Source organism: Columba livia, chromosome 6 (assembly GCF_036013475.1).
Source record: "Columba livia isolate bColLiv1 breed racing homer chromosome 6, bColLiv1.pat.W.v2, whole genome shotgun sequence".
Taxonomy (NCBI): Eukaryota; Metazoa; Chordata; class Aves; order Columbiformes; family Columbidae; genus Columba; species Columba livia.
This window is the reverse complement of record NC_088607.1, coordinates 29,947,525-29,963,619: the sequence shown is the minus strand read 5'-3', so window position 1 is coordinate 29,963,619 and position 16,095 is coordinate 29,947,525. Positions and strand designations below refer to the sequence as shown.

The window sequence follows — 16,095 nt, the reverse complement described above, 5'->3', positions numbered from 1 at the left end:
AAAACAGTGTCACAGGATCTTTCAAGGCTTCACATGAAAAGTCAAGGATTTAACTGCATAACAGTATCAAATGGTAGGAAAAAAAAAATGCAGTCCTTCCTACCTGGTATCCAAAGTCTTTGTTAACCTGTAACATCACAACAGTTCAAGTCTGCTATCTGTTGGCCCCAACTGGAAATACGCACAGATCGCGTTTGCAAGAACCCCCATTTTGTATCATTAAAGATACAAGTAATGAGTTACATTCATGCTTATGCTGCTTCAGTCAGGCTTCCAAGCATGACCTTTCTGCCTCAGCTAGTGGCATTGTCATTCCCCATCTTATCCCAACAATGGGAGTCTGGGGCTGCTTCTGATTTAGGAAACTCTAGATGAGCCTAAAAGCCTTCTAGATTAGAGCAAACATTTTTTTTTTTTTCTTGTCTTTTCTTAAATTTTATTACAACTAGGTAAGGAAGCAAAGATTAAAAAAGCAACTGGTTTCTTTCCTAAGGTTTTGTTTACATTTTTGTTAAACCCTATACAACTCTGTCTTGTTACATGCAGTCTCCCTCATGTGCTCACTACTAGCATTTAATTAAATGTACTTCACAGTTTGCTGCTTGCACTTCTCAGCAAGTCATGGTTTGGTTTTAAACCTCTGCTGACTCACCTCCCCGCAGAACTCTCTTTCATGCCAACAGCAGCTCTCTTCTTTCCAGTTAACCTCATTTAGGCCAGTTTCAACACAGCTACATGCTCAGACATTAAGAAGTCAGACTGCCAAGCAGATCCAAGCAACAGGTGTCATTAAAACCACACCTGAATTAGTAGATCCAAGAAACAGGTGTATTCAAAACAACACCTGAATTAATGCCTCCAGAAATAACTGTGTCAGAAAACTGTAGGTCATTTTTGTTTCTATGTTATGCCAAAGCAAACTTTCAGCCCACTACTTCAGTGATTTTTGAAAGATCAAAAGATCTATAGACAACAAACAAAACACTAAATCATAAGAAATAATTTCTACATGAACAGTGGGAAGTTAGAACAACAGTTTCCATAGAGAAAAGTGCTTGGGAATATGTCCTTTACAAAATATCTTCTAGCAGCTCAATTTTAAGACCAAAGGCTAGTGAGAGCCTTCTGCAGGAACAACCGTTGTCCTACCCCCTACTTGACAATAAATAAATCCAGATGGCAGTAAAATGTAATAAACTGAAGTTCCAATACTGGAGATTCCCCAAATCCTAAAAGTAAAAAAGGAGGTTGCTTTCTTCTTGGCTGAAAACATCCAAGCTGCAAATGGAACACAATAACCCAGCCCCAACTAGGGGCTGTCCCTAACTGGGAAGCTCTAAGTCTTTTTTTCAGGGGCTATATTCTATGAGAAAACAAGAATAGCCCTTTATGGCAAAGTACTGAAGCAGCACATTGTTCTCCTTTTACACTTCACAGTCCCGGTTCACTGCCAAATCACTTTCTCAGGAGGGCAAACAGCTTAGGCTTCTGACTGCGCTCGAATAACAGCAGTAATTAAGTATCTCGGTATCACACCCCCTACTTTCAGACGCCCATATGGCCCACAGAATAAAGCCAAAGTCACTAAATTTTACGAAAGGTGTGATGTGGTGATGCGAAAATATTGACGCAGTGGTGATGCTTGCTAATGCATACCCAGCCTTTAAAGGAGTACACAGCACAAATGTATGAATGCCTGTGTTAATTTTAAGTTAAATAGATGTTTCTCAAGTCCAAATACATATAGCTGCTAATGAAAATCCCCCCCATAAATGGGGTAAAAAGAGGAATCCAAGCACTAGCCAAACCACAAAAGCTACCACCCCTCTCCATCCCAAGGAAAAGCACATCCCACAAGCTCTGTAACCTATTAATAGAATGCTGCTTTTAATACCATTGAGGATAATTAATAGCGTAAAGCACTTAAATACTCTCTGAAACCTTCATTTGTAACACCATAAAATGCAATACACAGTGTTGTATAGATATTGTTTTCCTTCCATTTTAAACAAAATGAATCCCCAAGCTTCTCTTAAGAAGATCTCAGTGCAATTACCAATCACGTTCACATGCGCATTGGTTTCAAAGCTGTCATTACATGTGCCCATTTCAAGTACTGATCTAACAATTCATACAGCCTACTCTGGCAGTTAGCTCATTTTCAGATATTGTGATACCTCCTGGAAATTGAGTGAAGAATAACTCTTCACTATGACTTTAGAGTGCACAATATAGGTTCCAATATTTAAACTCAAATGGTAATTAAAAAAAGCCCTCTTAAGCTTTCTTTGTGTTGGTAGAGCCACCTTCAGATGTTGTATTCCTGAGCGTAACTGCAGATGGCAACTGCAGCTCTTATTTTTCTTTCAAACCACACTGTGAACAGTCACTCCGTGTTCTCCATCCACCTACCTGCTCTGTAGTTCTCCAAAGCACATTAGTATGCCGTTTAAGTATTGACTCTGCAAGGTTTGTGAAATTCATTTTACTTCAGGCAACATGGCGGGGGGGAAACACCACAACAACACCCCAGAAAACACGGCAATGATTACTGTTTCATTCTTCTCTTCAGAGCAAACCCTCAAAAGTAATAGTCCCATAGAAACCAAACTCGAGATGTGTTCTGTCAAACCAAAAATCTCCACAAAAATCTTCTTGCCAAGCTGTGAATATCTATCCATAATACAATTCTCAAAGAAGCTGCTGAAGGGTATGGGGTGACAGAGAAACAAGGACCCTGGAGAAAGAAGAGACTCAAACAGAAGACAGGAGATTAATTTGAGCAAAAGGTTATGAAGCAATTCAGAATCTCTCCTCTCTACCTGCTCCCCTAATATATAAGAGATAAGGTCAGTGTCACCAACTTGAAAATTAAAAAGGTGGGTGTGTGTCAGGCTTTCTGATGTTATGACTGCTTCCTAAACATCCCTCAACTCAAAATCCTTCTTGTACCATAGGAGTCCTTTAAGGCAAACATTCAGCAAGGCACACGACTATTTAAATTCCCATGTGTGGGGAAAAAAGGAGTTGTCAACGGTAAACATACTATTTGTGAATCTATCAGAGAGTGAGTCTGCTGACATCAGGTTTTTGATTTAGGAATAAAAATCTCAAGGAATAGGAAGGAGTGTCTATTTCCTAAGCAGTTTGAATCAAGAGATTAGATATGAGTCATAAAACACACTCTTTTCTTTCAGAGAAACTTAACTCTGAATAATCTATCTGTACAAAAAGATTCAACACACTGTTGTGTTGTCTTCTAACACCAGAGAAACATGTTGTGACTGAATCTTTATCACAAGTTGATACGTATTAGAAGTTTGACTTCTTCAGAAGACACAAAACAAATTGTCAGGGTACACTGCAGAACCAAAGTTTAACAGACAAATAATGTAAGAACAACAAACAAACCAACCCAAGTTTACCCACAGTCAGATGGTGGCAACCTGAAAACCACAGGTGGTTTTCTAGTCCACAGGATTTAACTTAATAAAAAAAAAAAATAGAAATGGCACATTGATACTGGCACATATACAAAATGTTCATTTCCATGGGACTTATTTTATGCCTCAGTTGTAATACCAACAAATGTTTACATCAGAAAAACTCCACCCCTGCTGAAAACACTGTTAAACACTTCTTGTGTATCTGCAACATTTATTCTGTCACTTAAGAAACTGACTTTGCTAAGGAGTTTTAGATCTATGCAGAAGTCGTGATAATCAAGTTACTGAAATTGAGCACCTTTTTTACCAGTAAATGCAAAAAGACAATTGAGTTTCCAAGCAACGATTCTGCTACTGAGACACACAGATGCTAGAGAAGGAGGGAAGAGAAATGGCAAGATTCAACAGATGGTAATAGAAAGCTGCTACTTAACAAGCCATAAACCATAGTTGCTTCTGTAAAGTTAAAGCAGAGCTGAAGCTCTATTCTATAGATCATCCAAGAATCTGTTTGTTTGACATTTGCTTGTTGGATTGTTTTTACCTTTTGCAGGTGTGCTATAGTGCACTGCAGAGGTGCCAGACTGACATGCCCTCAAAACAATGTCCCTTCTGTTTGTGGGACAGCCTTCATCAGGACAGAAATAATGCTAGGTCCCTGTCACGGCCTCCCTTACCAGAGGAACATAGCTAAAATGGACAGGGTACTCCAACATCCAAATCGAGCTTTTCTAGTGTACTCATGGGCTGGCTGCTGATCCCTCTGAGAGGCAGGTCTCTGCAAGGTCTTTCAAATACTCTTATTCCACCGGACCTGCCAACAATGCACAACCTGATTCCACAGCTCAGTCCAACTACCTCAGTAACTCCATTCTTCTGCTTTTGTGAGACTACAGTCTTTCTGCTGAAGAGGCAGCTATTCTCCCCAGTCTCTAAGGGGAGTCTACAGCTTCTGAGAGAACACCCCAACACTAGCAATCCTCCTGGACAGTCAGTGTTCTGCCCAGGCACCGTCCACAACTGCTCCTCCTTAGGCAACCAGCAACCCTCTCATACTGAGCATGCTCTTCAAAAAACTCCCACTCTCTCTGGTACTTTGCAAGCAAAAAACCTGATATGAAAAAGCATCTTTCTCTGCCTTTCCAAAGTGTTTCTGGTACAGCCCTTTTAAGTCTCTATTTTGCATATTCTCTTCCATTTGCATCTAAAATGTGTCCCTGATGACTTTGGGACATGCAGCCAGGAGCACAGGCTTTCCATTCTTCAGTTCAGACCAGTCACAGGCTGGGGAGGTGGATGGAAATCTAGGGTAAGATTGCAAAGACTGCTTTTGCTCTAATGCTAAAAAGAGCACAGAGAGTGTCTGTCCAACAGATTGAAAAAGGAAACAGGATGCACAGTCAGAAGAGGGAGGGTTTGCTTCAGAACATACGCCATCTACACAGCTTTGAAAAGCTGATAAGCACTGTAAATAACCACAGCCCCCTGGGGAAGGGGGAAGAGGGGCACCCCTACTCCCCAAACATTTTTCCCTTCTCCGAAGAGATAAAATTCCTCCTAACATTGACTACTCTTAACCTGTTAAGCAAGAGACTGAAATCAACAGTAGGTTGTTGATCATGTGGGACAAAATACCAGAGAATACTTAATCTAGATTAATGGCCTCTCAGCCAGCTGGAGTGAACATTTCTGTGCAGAGTTTTGCTGTGAGACGACAATAATTGTCTATTATCTATCGGGCAATGATGATTACTTTTTTAATCAAAAGGCAGTTTTCTCATTTTGAAACGATGTAGTAGAGTTTAGCTTCTTCCTATTGATTAACATTAAAGCAACCACTGCTGATAGGAATGATCTGCTAAACACAGGTTTTTCGCAGTAGGGTGGGTGTAACATATACTCTCTTTCTACAGACTAGGTATGAGGGGAAAAAAGAATTTAAAAAAAAAAAATCAGTCACTAACACTGCATTCCCTTCTAAGAGATATAGCAGTATCTCTTACATCTCCCCTCCCATTTTACACTTTCTCTGCACTCTTTGAATGAAACCAGAACTGGAAATTGTAACAGAGCTGAAAGGACCTTAAATCAGACCTCCCAAGAGGAACTATGCAGACACAAGTATATGTTCCTTACCTCTGCAGATTACAGGTTTAGACATCAGTTTTGCTTCACGCCTGTGCAGACTCTTCCTCCTCAAAAATCAATAGGAGAACAAAATGCAGAGACTAAGACAATAAACCTATAAAATGTTCAAGGTAAATTAGGTGTAACTAGAGTTAATTCTTCCTTAGTTTTGTTCCCCGTACTCCCACCTTTTCCTACATTAGAGAGGAAAAAGACCTTGATGGGGATGGGACAATTGGTAACACCCTCCAAGTTTCAGTTTTTCTCCATTTTGGAGTAAAATAAGCTGTGCAAATCTAAAACCAGACTAAAAGACGGTGGGAAAGAAGGCACATACTGTAACCCTGCTCACAGTGCAGCAAACTAAACAGAATTTAAATTCTCCGCCTTTGAAACATGAGGTAGCTACAAACCCCACTAGGAGAAGGCCATTTGGTGACAGAGATTGTAGATAGCAGGTGTTAAATTACCTGCTGTCCATTGCCTCATGAATACAAATGTAACAAGAATCACCTTCCAAAAAATAATAATCTAATAAAAGAACAGAGTTCAGACTGACTCACTGTGGAGTGATGTAAACTAACCAAGAAAACATTTCAGAGATCATAGCTGCTTCCAGGCAGACTGGCTAGAGGATGTTTGGCCAGCATGCCTTTCAATTACAAAAACCTAATACGAGACTCATTTTTACAAACACCATATTTAGACAAGCATGTTAAACAAACAAACAAACAAAACAAAACACAACAACAACAAAACACCCAACCACAACCAAACAACAACAGAAGAAAAGGATCCCCCACAAATTCCACAATATGGAATTACAGAGGAAATGGAATCCCAAGTCTGTTCTTAGTGCACGCACACACAAATCCTAAAAAGCCAATGTTTGCTAAATCCACCTCTACAGACAGGGAGAAAAGACAGTTTATCAAATATGTCCACAATGTACTTGTCACCATATGATGACTAATTTTTTTGCTAAATTGTTAACAAAGTGATAATCCACCTTTCACATTCTCACTCTTTCTGATAACGTAGCCCACAGCACTGCCCTACTCAAAACAACATATATGATGCCTAAACCAGGTAATCCTATGGATAAGTTCTCATTCCCACTTGTGGATAAAAGTGTTGCATCTCGGTGGATATAAATTGCAATACACAGGTATAACCCATCACAGAGGAAGCTACATCTGAAGAGTGACAATGAAAGACATACACCAAGGCCTGGGGTTGCTTGTTTTTGAACGGAGTAGAGGGAGAAAGCAGTTGGAGAAAGCAGTGGTTTTTTATAAACACATGCAGGTTTTTCTTGCAATGCTTTTCAATAAGGGATCACGAACAAGAACCTCTTTTCTATGAAGGAGGCAGTGTCTGATGTTTCCCTGGTTACATTGCACAGTGCCTATCATTACTGTTTCAGCACATCTTAACTTTTTGCCCCTACAGAGGTACAAAAAATCTTCAGTGAAACTAGTCACACATTTCTGCAATCATTTCTTGATTTTTGCATCCAATAAATATTTGGTGGTTTTAGTGTCACTGGCCAAATGGCATTTGATAAACAATGAATACTGCAGAATAGTTTTCTCATCAATCAAGCCACATAAAAGGCCAATCCAGCAATCTAATCTCCTTTTGCTGCAAGCTGTCTAAACACAGTACTTTTTAACAAGACAGTTTTGTTCTAAGGGTACACACTCCATCTAAGTCTTGTCACTAATTTGAAAAATTACATGCATGATTCCCAGTCCCTGGGAAACACAACACTATCTTACAACAATTCTTTACAACCAAATTTCTTTTAAACAGAGTTGGAATGATCACTGACAGAATAGCTGTCAAAGCAGAAAAATAAAATTTAAGATCCATCAAATGCTTTTTTACATGGTTCCTGGTTCCTTAAAAGTTTTCTATGTTTATTTGTTTGTTTTTTTGAGACATGTCCAGATCCTCATTTTAGATTTAAAAAAGGTCAGACAACTCAAAACTAATTACTTGGTCACACCTATTACAAAGGCATGATGTTTTAAAAACAAAACAAGCAAAAAAGCATGCATTTTTCACCCACTTTCCTAAAGCAGAAGAGAACTCCAGGTACTGGAACCACATATAGATTATTTTTATGCAACTGGAGCAGAGGGGGCAAATGCCCAGCCTGACTCATGCTAAAACAGAGTCTCAGTTTATTGCAAGGACTGTATTACACAGCTGTTGAAATTCAACAGCCTTTTCAGTCCTATGGGCCAAAAAGATATTTCTCTCCACAGACTATATCACAAACTCACTAGGTCTTCAGACCAATAAGTTTTGTAAACTGACTTCAGTTTTTCCTTCTGTCTCAAGCTCAAGTTGATGTTCACTGCAGTGTCATCACCCTCTTGGTAAAGAGGTCTGGTAATCAGTGAAAGACCACCAAACAGCTGGTCAGTAGTGATGAGTTCTGCTGGATTCAAACTGATGATCTACTGTGGAAGGGAAAGTCTCTCTACTGTTTTACTAATCCTTCAAGCACACCCGTGTGCCTACTCTCTTATCTCCTACCCCCTCTAGTAAGAAGTTAGGCAAGAACAGACTGAAACTTTGCTCCAGGAAAGCTCCCTTTAAAGTTATACATCATTCATGCATTATGTAGAAATCCCTTTTATTTTGACTTGTAAAAGTCAAATGCTCTCCTGACCTGAAAATGTGAGCAGGAAACCTTTTGAATTTTTCATCACGGAAACCCATTGTAACAAATTAACATTTTAATCCATTTACCTTTCCAAGCAAATTTTTAAATGTCAAGTATTTTACACAAAATGTACCACTATGCAGAACATTTCTATCCAACAATGCTGGAGTGCCTTTTAGAATTATCCAAAATAAACAATCCATTAGTGAGAATGGCATAATTTCCTACGGTCTTAACGAACCAGACAGTGAACGCAAAAGCTGAGTTGCCATTTAGCAAAACAGAAAAATTTAATTTCAAACTTGAATTTTATCCTTGTTTGGAGCTAAAAGAAATTTAAGTGGGGTATAAATCCCATGCATGCAGAGGGAATTTTTTCAAACATTTCTGTTCATAACAGCAGAATGGCTGGTTTGACTTAATTTTCAATGTTATTCAGGGTATGGATGCAGAAGGAGTTTAGGAATGCAGTGAGAGGAAAACCAAACAAACAAAACCACAAACAAACAAAACTAAAAAAGCAATGAAAACAGAACAAGAAAAACCCTATTCACTCTCATCCTGCTGCAAATCCAAAAGTAGAGAATGAAGGTAAAGAAGACGATCTAGAGGCAGCCGGGGGAAGGAGAATTGCTCCATGCTACCTGGGACACCACTGCTTGTCTATTATCTGGGAATATTCCCCACAGTGACAGGCCAATCTCTAGTAATCCCACTTAGGATCCTCAGAAATACTTTGGTTCTGCCAGGTCCCTTTTGTTTTTTACGCTGAAACATCTCAGAAGAAGAGACATCCTAGGTGAAAGAAGAAATATGAATTACTGTGCTAGGAGATAGGACTTTGAAAATTGGTACCCATCTGCACAGTGGATAATTAGTCTCAACTGGACAGAACTTCCCAGCAGCAGCCAGAGCTTCAGTCATCTGGGACTCACTTCCCTGAGAAAGTGATGACAGAATGACGAACACCAGGCTGAGCTAAATGCCAGAGCAGTACTGTGGGAGCAATGCTGTGACCCCAAACCCCCAAAAGCCTCCACCCTCAACAGAAGGATGAAGAAACCTCCTCACAGCCACCATATTCACATGCTCTCCGGTCTGTTTCACAACCCATGTTGCTCATAATCTGGGCAAGGAGGTAAACTGAAATGAGGTGCAGGAAATGTGGAAGATTGTAGAGGAAGGAGAAAAAAAGAAAAGAGGAAAAAAAGAACCTCAGAACAAAGACTTCTGAATTTGGAAGGATTTTATTTAAACAATGGTTAAAAAAAACGCTGAGTGTAATTCATAATGATAAATACAACTTTTGGCTTTCATTTAAAAAAAAAACCCTCAAGTCTCGGCCAAAAGAGAGATAAAAAAAATAAATTGTGTTTGCTCCAGCTGGAGAGTGGGAAATTATAACAGTGGATTTCAAGTATGACAGTCTAGGTGTTTATGTGTCCTCTCATGTAAATATTCAAAACAGTGATGGGCTTTTGTGGTGCTACCAGTTATTTCATCAGATTCCTTTTCAGAGCCAGGAGGCAAAATAAAAAATCTTCACATTACACGCAGAAATGTCATTATTCTTTCTTCAGATCCTATCCCATACCTCAATCCCCCATAATTCAAAAAGAAAAACACTCAAATAATGAAGAGTGATTCATATACTCGGTTCAAGAAAAACCTCAAATTCAGGTAATTCTGTGACCTAATTGGGATGGCATTTGGCCTGCATATAACACTTGCTTCAGAACAGTGCATACCTTCAAGGCATTTTCATCAGAGCTTTGGGTCTCAGAATTAAGAATATCTGCACAAAGTACTGCATACGATCTGCTCGATCCTTTTTCTGTTTCAGCCTATGCTCAGGAGCTGAGAAAATTGCTCTCAATCAACCTTTAAAAGGATGAAAATTTAACAATTCACATGTACTTCCCAGTGTCTGCAGGTACAAATCCTGAATTGTTGTTTTCAGCAGCTTCTGAAATAAGGAAGATTTCTCCCACAGGAAAAGAAGGGGGGAAGCAAACTCAGCTTACGTTTTCATTATTGAACATTTAAAACCTTGATTAGCAGCTATCACAACCTTACCAAAAAAAAAGAAAAAAGTTTAAAGGCATTTATTAAATTAACCTCCTGAGAGACTAGGTCTGTACCAGCATTCAGCAGAGTATCCTTTTGGCTGACTCTTGCACATTTTAAGTTGAGAGAGGTATTTGCCAGGCACTATTTTATGTTCATAGATAGTAAGTATTAAATTACTTTTTCTAAGTGGCAGCTCTTTTTGGTCATGGGAGGAAGGAAGAAGGTGGCCACCAGCTATTGCAAATGTATATTTTTCTAATCTGTCCCACATTTCTTATACCAGATACACACTTTTCAGTGAGACCTTGACCAAAAAAAACCTCACGTGACATCAACAGAATGGTTTAGACTTTCATGGCATATTTGGGGCTCATTTTAAGCCTTAACTCAGCAACACTTTTTCCATACATATGGGCCATTCAGAAGAGATTTTCATCATCATAATCTGCATTCAGGAGTAGAAGAAAAAAAATTTATATGGGTATAGTTGTTCACATGAAGAGCAGATGCTTAGTATTTCCCAATAATCTGCATAGAGGCTGAAGGAGAATAATTATATTCTTAGGAGCTATTATATTAATTTCAGAGGTTTGAGTATGTTCTTATTCACCTAGGATACAGATTCAACCATCCTATGATAGAAAAATGAGGCTCAGAATGAGCTGCATTCTGTTTGCAGCAGTTTTCCAATGGTCTGAGTGTCACAATACTACTGACAAAACTGATCTGTGACAGAACCATACAACAGTTGATTTTAATAAACTCCACTGCTTAATAAAACAGCTTTGATTACTGCTTTTGAACACCCAGGGGTCACTTTCTGTTCTTGTTTCTGCAGTCTTGTGGAAAATAACCTCATCTGACAGCTCTGGGAGACTTTTCTTTTGCTCTTTTTTTTTATTCTCTCAGTTTTTGTAGGGTCCCTCAGAGATAAATAAATGTCAAAAGTAAATGTGAAGTGGTGCTCTGTTCTGAAAAGTGCCTCAGCAAAATATTGTGAGATTACACATTTATTCTGTCCCACTGTTTTACTGACCAGGTTTGTATGGTTTCTAAGTGAAGAAAAGCTTTTTTCTTAGTTGTGGCCATGAAAATTCAACTTGAGGTCTCAAAAATTAAGCTATACTCTTTCATTATAATTGATTATCTGCAGATGTGGCTCCCTGCAGTTCATTATAGTGCACACCATTCCCCATGCAATCCTTTTGCAATGGGGCCTCTGACAACAGACCCCTTGATTCTGCAGAGAGCCAAGGAAAACCTTTTTTGCTCTCCAGCAGCTACTCATTCCTACTCTCTGTACTGCAGAACTGAAACATCTGTATTTATCATCTCTCACAAAAACAGATCTGCCAGCTATGAAGGTGCTGCATTTTTACCTTCCTCAGGGTCCTCATGCACTCTGTGTCTGAAGTTCAAAAGTAGACCTCTTGTTCCTGAGGCAAAGTAATACAGATCACCGAAGAATTTTGAATTGAGCTTGTATTCCAGGTCGCTTCCCCCTGCCACACTCAGGTAACATTTCAACTGTGCTCACAATGTGACAGTGTAACTTGGAAGTTATTTTAATCTGGTCAGTTGTCTCAAGTAGTCAGTGATTATTTTACATGCTTATATTTAGTGAAATAGTCACGCACATTGGGAAAAGCTAAACAGGGTCTGTCTATATAACTCCAGAGTATCTAGCATTTGACTGTCTAAAGCAGTATATTCAAGGTGCGTTTTCCCTTCCCCCTCTGATTCAAAATAGAGGCTGCTACCATGAGCCTCTATGAAACTTATTTCATAGTGAATGCAAAAACTAGGTTAAGGCATAATTAAGTTTGTACAAATAGGCACACAAATACACCATGAAAGAGAGAGCCAAACATGAAAAAAGTCTGTTCTTTTTCATTGTCTGTTCTACTGCCATGCTCTGTACATAAAAGCACAAACCAAACAAAGTTATTTAATATGACATAATTATGAAGCTGTAGATGACCACAAAGAACATTCAAAAGGGCAGAATCAGACAACGCATTCACGTTTAGCACCTTGTAATCCACGCAGCAAAAAAGCTCATTTCACATTGGTATAGCATAGTGCTTTTTTAATACAGGAGATGTAAAAAATAGAATAAGAGAGAAAATTGATGCTTCAGTATTCCAGATATGAAATGGCTAGCTGTTACCTAAAAAATATCTTTATCAACGTAACCAAGTCCTTTAAAAATTAACTAAAGCAGCACCGAGTTCCAATGGTTAGTGGGTCCCATTCCAAGATGAGGAACCATTAGAGGTTTTCCCAGAACAGCTTAAGAAATTCTTCTTTGGATTTTCAGTCCTGGGCAGCAATCTCAACAGTCTCATCCTCTCATATTGAGCATGATTAACAAAATATTGCAACTGAAACTCACTTGAAGCTTTGGTCCATGCCAGACTTTCTTTACAAGATAAAATATACCTCAAAGTAAGAACCAGGCCCTTTGTGCCAGAGGTCGGCACACGTTAAAAGTGAACACTAAATGAGCCTCCATAATTTCAAGCTTAGTATACTATTTCTTTTCTTAGGGTGACAGGTCAGAAGTCCCTTTCCCCTTAAACAGCAGCAATAACACAAAAGTGCATTACCTAGAAATTCCTGCAGCAAGGCTTCTTCACACTGCTGTCTCTACTTGGCAAACAATAAGGCTTAACCCACATTAATTAACAGCAGCAGAAGTCACAGTAAAGACGATATTGAGACATTTCAAAGGAAGATCGAAGCCTTTGGCCATATCTCATGAGGGGCTCAAATACAGCAACTCTGCTCTAAGTGATCCCACATGGAGCACATCCTGGCATCAGACAACCCAAGCAATGGCAAAGCAAGTCTATGATACAGCCTGCACTAATGATGCTACTGCCCTAGACAGAAACCTGATATTCTATTAAAGTGGAAGAAACAGCTTTAATGCTATACTTGTCCTTAGTTTCTTCATACAAACAAAAAGCAGGTCAAGAAAGAAATCCTACTTCAGGGATGCGCTGTTCAAAATGCTTTAGGAAGCAAGGCAACAAGTAGAAATGGGATGCTACATGAGGATGCAGCTTGTTATCTTAGCTATAAACACTTAATCAGCAATGCACACTCCTAAAGTGATGAATGTAAATGCAAATAGCATTCTCTCTTCCTTCCCTCATGAGGAGTATCTCGGCCTTTTTCTAATTTCACAGAGATATTTTTAAGCTCTGGATATGCAGTATACATCCAAACATTTATCTACCTGACCCTTGCTTGGCCAGGAAATGAGTGTTCTTCATGATAAAGAGCTTCATAATATAAAATCTAGAAGACGCAGTGCAAGTCTGAGTTACTCTCTTTGATGGAGTTACCCACTGCAGGTCCCATAGGCAGGGGCAGCACTATCAGAAGACAGCTGTGCTCTCTTTTCTCTGCCACTGGGCAGGATATTTAATCCCGTACCAGTAAGAATTTGAGGGCACCTTGTCAGCTAATCAGACTATGAGGTCCCAATGTACTGGGGAGGAGTTATTTACTTCTTTGTGTTGGTTTGCATTCACATCTACTCTTCTCTGTTGTTTTTTTCTTCTCCCTCACAAGTTAAAGACTAAGCAGAGATTCAACAAAACACAAAAACTGACTTTTAGAGAACCTTTCATTTATTAGAATTTACATGTTCCCAAGTGACCCTACAGTGACTGCACATGAAGCTGGTACCAAAAGAAATGTTTTGGAGGTTTTAGGATGTTGACTTCTAGAGAACAGTGAAAAAAAAATTAGATGCCTCTTCTGCATTCAGTACCAGAACCTGAATTAAGATGCTTCCCCTGCTTCTGTTGAGAACAGACCTGCTGTATCCTAAAACTCTACTTTGCCATGGACTAGCATGTGCTCTTAATTTCTCACATAGAAGTTAGTCCACCCAATAAAAGTATTCAAACATTCAGCAGGCCAGAGAGTGGGAATGACTTTACCATCCCAGTCCCAAATACCTAAAATACCACTCACCTGTAGAAATAAGGGAGCATCCCTGCTTCTCATCTTTGCTTTCACTCATACCACAGATTTGAATATCTCAAATAAATTGGCTAGAACAGAAAGCCCAAGTAGAGCTCAGGCATACCTGTCAGATCAGCTGCCCATGCAAGAGAAGGGAATCCTCAGTTTCAAGTTCTAATGCAGTTTACATGTGGCACAGCTCATAGCTGCAAAACGGCTCTGAAACATAAACAGGAACAGGATTAAGCAGCAGCTGAGCACAGAATTTGTGGTGGAGGGAGATGAGGTGTCCTCTTGGCTAAATGTGAAGCTAGAAACAGAATGGTGCAGGAGTTAATTTGCACTTTAGATAATTAGCTCTATGAAGAGCATACACACAAGTGCCTTTACAGGCTAGAACATGGTATGTTGGTAAAAATACCATAGGTAGCACTGCCGGTATGCCCCAGATCTGATCACCAATATAATAATGTTCTCTAGGGCTGGAGAAAGTATGAACGAAAATAAAGGAGCAAAGGATTGGCCAGCCTCATTAGAAAGCAAGGTAATGTGCTCAAATACTGAAGTTTTAGCACCTGTGACCTGCTAAGCAAAGGAAACAGCTGGAAGAGTTCAACACAACCCCTTCATATAGTATCATTTAGAACTCTTGTCCATCCTGTTCTTGTCAAATTCACAGTATTTATACTCATTGGGGAAAAATATCCAAGCCAATACAAGGTGAAAATGAACAATATTGTTAGTTCTTATGTTGTTTGGACAGTTTGGAAATGTATTTAATTGTGACAATTTGGTTGGGGGGTAACTTACTCCAAGTTATGTATGAGTCAGAACTATTAAACAGTTTCATTATCAGTACAGAGACTTTTCTTTCCCCCTTTGTTGCAATCTCTCATCTTGAATTGTCGCTACTGAGCACTCACCTCCCTATCGCAATCTGCAGCAGCAGCCAAGTGATAAGGCTTCATGTTTACCTTTAAGAATGCCAATTGTTCATGCTGTCAGTGCTCAGGTTTTATCACTGGTTCAGTAGCAGTGAAATTGAGTTCTGGGAGGAGAGAGCCTGCATTATGTGAGAACAGTTAGATGCAAGGACAGCAGTATTTTTGTGATTGAGAAGTCAGCTGCAAAACCAGCATTTACTATCATTTGAGTCAGCCATGACCATGGAAGAGAACCTGATGGCGTGTTGATAGCCAATTTGATTGCAGATTTCGGGTGCACTGAGAGCTATGAATATGTTCAGCAATTCTCAGATTTTGTCTGCATCCCACACATGGTCTGCAGGGTAGAAACAGTGAAGTATATATTATTTTCCAAGCCACATTCCTCGTTGCAGGAGAGCAAGCAGTCCGAGACTTTCCATAGGCTCTCTAAAGGTGTTTTTGTTTGGGTTTTTTGTTTAAGTATATTTGAAATGAGTAATTTTTATCTTTCCTTTATTTGACTTGTTTTGGATGGAGTAGGCTTAGTGGGTAACCTCACCACTGGAGGGGTAATGCACTTAGATAGACAAAGGTGTGACTATCAAGCAATGTTGAGAAATCATAGCAACTGGGAGTACAGAGAAAAAAGGTAACACAAATAAATGAAAAAGCCCATAATTCCAAGGAAGGAAAAGGCACAGATACATACAGGACAGTGATTCTCAAATGGATAATTTATTCGTACTTTTTACAGATGACTGGCATAAACCAGAAATACACAGTAGGATCTATTTCCTGAAATCCAAAGTGAAGATACTGAATACTTAAAAAAAAAAAAAAAATCTCCCTAGTTTTCCAAATGCTTGCA

General features: G+C 39.2%; 1 protein-coding gene across 1 annotated transcript in view; it reads right to left on the bottom strand.

Annotated features, from left to right (window-relative positions):
• The window catches only part of GRID1 (glutamate ionotropic receptor delta type subunit 1), a 564,590-nt gene extending 550,083 nt beyond the window's left edge, over positions 1–14,507 (bottom strand). Inside the window, exon 1 of the mRNA XM_065067788.1 lies at positions 14,426–14,507. The gene's annotated coding sequence lies outside the window, so the exon portion shown is untranslated. The remainder of the gene's footprint in view (positions 1–14,425) is intronic.
• Between the last annotated feature and the right edge of the window lie 1,588 nt (positions 14,508–16,095).